We start from the raw sequence: 5,986 nt of genomic DNA, 5'->3' as shown, positions 1-5,986 counted from the left end.
CTCTCACTTATCACTGCGTATGTATATCTTGAATTTTACCAAAGAATAGCACAACAAGACGAGTGACAACACGGGCGACAAAAGTCAGACAAAGCCACTGGCGTATGCGTTGGTGTTGGCGTTGATGTTGACGTTGGCATTAGGGACACTGCAACTGACAACTTGCTTTTTTGTTTGCTGTTCTGTAAGCTTATGCAAAACTGTTTTTTTTTGCACTTTTTTCTCCCTTATTTTTTCAACAACTTTCTTTCATTTCAAACGTCAACTGCAATTTTGCCAGCTATTCATATGTATATATATGTATGCTTCTCGAGCACTTTAGTGGTGTTGGTGTGCTGATATGCAAATTCCCATGCATGGTAGACACTACACTGTGTGGGTATGTGTGTATGTACATATGTAAATACAGTTATGCAAATATTCTCTGTAGTTGTTTGTTTGTGGCACAAATGGCACTTTTTTATTTACAGAGTGTGATGTATATACATAAGTATGTATGCGAAAAAATCAATAATAAAATAAGAGTTGCGGAATATGTTCCAGACAATGTTGGCACAGCAGCAAAAATTCAGTTTGGATATGGTAAAAAAAATAAATTTACGAAAAATTAAATGCACGTGTGGCTACAATAAAGCCAAATACTAGCAAGCTTCGTCAAAAAAAAAATATATATACATATATAACAAAGTGTTAAATTTATTTTAAACACTTTAACCAAAAATTTTCTTGGTACCGCAATTATGCTTACCAAATGTTAAGTAATGCAAAGTGTGCATTTTTCTTTTAGTTCTTGTTGTTGTTGCGCACAACATTTCTTGGGATTTTCGTGTAAAGTCGCGCTGTTAAGCTGTCACAAACAATTGGCCAGACAGCCCTGCAATCTCCAGACTGAAAGGAGACAAAGTAGCAGCTGAAAAGGCTGCTGTTTTCACCACCTGCAATCTGTACATTTATCAGGAATTTCTAATCCGTCTGCTAGACAATGGAATTGGATTAAGTTTTATAATTTGTTGAAGTGAAAAAAAAAACAATTTTTCCATGCGCTTTTACATTGGCAAAATTGCTTCTGATCCGATGTGTATGTACATTAGTGTGGTCTTGAAAAAAGTCAACATGTAACTTTTGTATGGAGCACCCTTTTATTTGTTCTTATGTACATAGGCATTCATGAAAATTTCAAAATTTTAAAATAATTTTTAAAGGTCGCTAACTCTTTTTCTATTGGCGCTGGATTTGAAAATTTTTAAATCTGGTAACAAGGCATATTATTAAAAACTATTCATATAAACCAAATAGCCAAATAGCTTCATCATGCAATATTAAGCTACAAAGGCCATAATTTGTTTAAGTTTTTTTCGCAATAAGTACAGCATTTTTTAAGTTCTATTATAGTGGTTTACATATAGGTAATTGTCTTGAAAAAATACCAAGAAAGTCATGTATAGGGAAGAGTTAGTATGTTTTATTATTATGTATGACAAAATACATAAAATACAGTGGCGAAAACATAAATACAGACACGGCATTCTAGCAAGTTTTTGCTTTGTTTACTTTCCTTTTTTAATGTTTATTATTTTTTCATGAAAGCATAGTGCGTTCTCCAAACAAAATTATGTAAGCACGAATTTAAACTTTAGGAAAATTCGACAAAGCCCACATCAAGATTTCTAGTTTCTTAATTAAATTTTTTAGTAAAATTCTGAGTATGCAGTTGTATAGCTTATTAAATTTTAGTCGCATAAAGTGCAAGTTTTAAGTAGCGAGTGTCTACCGTGGATTGTAGAATTATTTTTTTGTTGTTGACCGCCAACGAAAAATATTCCCAAAAATCAACGATAAGTCCTCGATGCTTCAAATTTCCACTTTGTTATACTAAAATTTGATATACTATAAAACTACATAGCTAAATTTTTTCTAAAAATTCTGATTGAAAACTTTGATGCAATTTTATTGAAATTTATCGAATTTTCACAATTTTTGTACAATTTTCAATTTCGGAATTAAATCGTTTTTGTTAGATAACGAGCTATACTTTCATTAAAAAAAAAACTAAAACAAAAAACAGTTAAAGCTTATAAAAATGTCGCATCCCCACTTATGTTTTTGCCACCGTGCATACATATTTACGAAATATACTATGACTACCCACTTAACATCTTATTCACAATTTTCTTACTGCTGTTAAATATTAGTTTAAAAAATTAGGCTGACTGGCGACTTTGAATACAAGTGGAGATAAGGGCAATACAAATAACTGAAAAAAAAATAAAATAAAATTTGTAAATCATAAACGGCATATTGCATACGCAAATAGCAATACAATAATTACAAAGTAAACAAAAGATGTAAAGTACTTAACCTAATTACCAAGGCCGACACTTATAATTCTGGCTCATCTTTAAAGTTATTTGCGCCAAATAAAAACCAATATAAAAGCTTTATTGTGAAATGTTTGTACTATACTGAGCTATATACCTATGTAGGTACGTACAACACCAGGCAATTAAAGTATTTATTACATACACATACTCAAATAGTGGAAAGCTCTAGAAAATGGTGAAAAGTGCTAAGACTGTATGTGAGTCAAATACCTCAAATGCCTCCGTTATTACAATTGATATAGCAATCGGTTCAGTCGATCACTGCTTCTGCTACTTTTTCATTTCTCCTTGTAAAGGCATCGCGGTTGGGGGAATGTGCCTCCTCCTGGCGCTAACAAAGGCAACTCACAATAGACGACTACCTCTGCCACCAAATTTTATCGAGCGTCGACATCTGTTTGATATTAATCAAGATGATATTCCCCGCCCTCATTTGCAGAAAGTCAGGGACACCTCCTGCCATTGAGTCCAAACGAGTATCTATAATTTCGTTCTAAAGCTTCAGAACAGCAAATCTGCTAAGGCATTGTTTTGTGCCTTTTTCGAGCCGAGCGACTGACTAAAGTGCATCCAGAATGTTGATAAGGCGCTTTAAATATTCAGGACTTTCTGCTACCACAGCTCCGTCTAATATTAGTTCCTCGCTGCTGGCCTCAAGCATCCGTTCGAAGAGCTTCAGTTCTGGAATTAGTTCTTAATCGGACATTATTTTTGATCAAGTTTAATTTTGTGTTTATGTTTGGGTTATTGATTTTGAGTTGCTATCTCGAATCTGTTTCTTTAGCCTCTTGGTTGGACCTGGGGGAGTCGCTGTGTTGTTCTTTTCAAGCTTTGCAACGGGTTCCTCATATGGGGTTTTCATAACGTACCCTCTTCTTAAAGACCGAATAATAATTCTGTGTCCTTGATTTTAAGCAAGCAAAGTGAGCTCTTGTAGCCATGCCTGGCCTTCTGAGTGCAGCGTATCTCTTTTTCCAGGTCTTTCCCCAGATTAGCTCTTGCAGATGTTGAAGGCTGGTGTCGATCGTTGAGCAACAAGCTCTCTACCTTGGGATTTATGTGTTCAGTGTTGTGCAGCTGCGACAAGAAATCAACGTCGGATTTTTAAGCCTCTGAAACTCGATATAGCTGCCTGTCCAAGCTGGCTTGGAGACAGTTCCTTTTCCCTTTCCACTAGCATTAGTAGACTGCGTGGCTTGGGGTTCTACCACGCAGCCTGAGAAATCGCTGCGCCGGTGCTGGTTATCCGCCACTCTGCATCATAATTTTATCACTTACCTTCCTAGTAAGAGTACAGCCGGTGATATAGCCAGGCCAGGGATACACCGCACGTTGACGAACCAAACTTACAGCTGCATACTATAAAGAAAAACGTGTATACAATCACCAGAAGTGAGCGTTTTTCTTTAGACTAACAACATTTCATACACTCCAATGGCATTGTTTTTGTATAACCTTAGCTAACGAGAAAAAATTGTCATTAGTTACGATTAGCAAAGTTTACACCGTCAATTTGGAGTAACTGTCAAAAATTTACATCAATCATACGCCCTGGCGGCTACATAACCACCTAAGCCAAAATGATACTTTAGGCACGCAGGTATCATAAATCTGCCCAGTTGTTGTTTTTGTAGCCTAAATTAATATTAAATTAGAATGTGCTAATTCTCATAAACCGAAACGCAATGATATTAATGTAAGTATGTACGGTTATGCCTATATGTAGGCAAATTAAGTTTCAACAAAAGCTGTTTCACAAGTCTAATTTACGTGCACAGCGCCACCGACGCATTTTGAAAAAAAAAAACACTTTCTAATGTCATAAATCGCACATAAATTTCTATCACAGAAGCTGTGACACTTTATTTGCTGCTGCTATAGCTAACAAAATACAAGTATGCATACATATGTATATAGCTACGCTTGACGCTGATAGTTCAAACTTAATTTATTTCAAGTTCAATGTCATTCGCATAATCCAAAATGTTATAAATATGAATGCATTTGCCTTTGTATGTATGTATGTATATACGTATGTATGTAGGTATATTTCTACCGATATATGTACTTATGTACATAGTTATTGAATGGGAGCAAGTGCTCAAACAAGTCATACGCACACACACACACACACACACACAATAAATAATTAATATTTATGTATGCCTGCCTGTCAAGTATTTAGCTTCAAATGTCCATTCCATTGGCAACCTTGACATTAATTGAAATGTCACTGATCCCCCAAACGACAATCGCTGGCAATGCACTTAAGAGCATTTTAACACACATTCACACATCTCACATCCTCAAGCGGCCGTCCGTACGCTCCTACATATGTAGGTACATACATCAGCCGCCCGCCTGTTAAAAAGCGCACTGACTATGTAGCTGACAGCGGTGCTCGTACAGTTATTTGTTGTCACCCTTGTCATTAGCAATCAAAAAATTTTGGTTATCACATTTTTTTTGTATGCCTAAGTGCTGATTTCTTTCAGTTTTGGGGGATAGCGAAAACCAAAAGCAAGTAAATGCCATGAAATGGAATTGTCCATATACATAGAGATCTCATTTGCTCAACAATTGCATTTTTAACTTTTGCTTCTGTAGTCATTTGCCGTGACTAGAAGGCATACAGATTTTTTTGCTTTTGATAATTTTAGAAAGTCAAATTTTAGTACCTACTATATGTACATTAGGGTGGATCACGAAAAAAAGTTACGTTTTTTCCAGCGGAACTATAAAATTTATTATATTTTAAGACTTCCGCCAAAATATTTTGGAAAAATATTCAAATTTACGTTAGCTATACCGATTTGAAAATACTTCAAAAAAAATTAAAAATTTGTATGCAGTAGCTTAAACGCTTCTATCATCTGAGATAATCTTTTAGAAAAAATATTTTTAAAAACTACTTTTATTCATTAGCAAAAAAGCTGACGTAAATTATAATATTTTTCCGAAATATTTTGGCAGAAGTTTAAACATTTTATAAAGTTTAAGATTCCAATGGAAAACGGCATTTTTTTATGGAGAGGTGTTGCACCCTAATGTATGTATGTATATCATATGTACATATAAGCATTCATATAAAAAAAAAATTATTTTATTGAAAATTATTTCAATCAAGCACTGTTTGCAATCAAGCTGCGAGCGAAGTAATCGACTACGGTGCCATAACAACAATAAAAAAATAAATGAAATATGCATTTATTCGAAAATATGTGAAAATTGCCACGGTCAAAGAACTTGGCTATATAAAAACGTAATGATTAAATTGAATTTGAGATTTTATTAATGAAATTTTTTGTATTTCATGACATTTCTAGAAAACGAATCTTTCGCTATATGCAAGTACATATGTACATAAGTGCTGCCTGAACACCTTTTGGGGAAGTAAATGCACTCAATCAGAGGTCAAGCAAAAAGGCAACATTTGCAAGTGCGAGTAATAAATAGGAAAACGTTGGAAATAAATCTTTCACATACAGTGATGGGCACGACTTCTTGCCAAGTATTGGCAAATAAGATTTTCCTTGGTTAAGTAGTTTTATTTTTCTACTAAAATATTTTTCATACTACAAGAAACAATTTTCTTACAAAAGAAA

This window comes from Rhagoletis pomonella, unplaced genomic scaffold (genome assembly GCF_013731165.1).
Source record: "Rhagoletis pomonella isolate Grant_MI unplaced genomic scaffold, Rhpom_1.0 Rhpom_scaffold_00011, whole genome shotgun sequence".
Taxonomy (NCBI): Eukaryota; Metazoa; Arthropoda; class Insecta; order Diptera; family Tephritidae; genus Rhagoletis; species Rhagoletis pomonella.
This window is presented reverse-complemented; position numbering follows the sequence as displayed.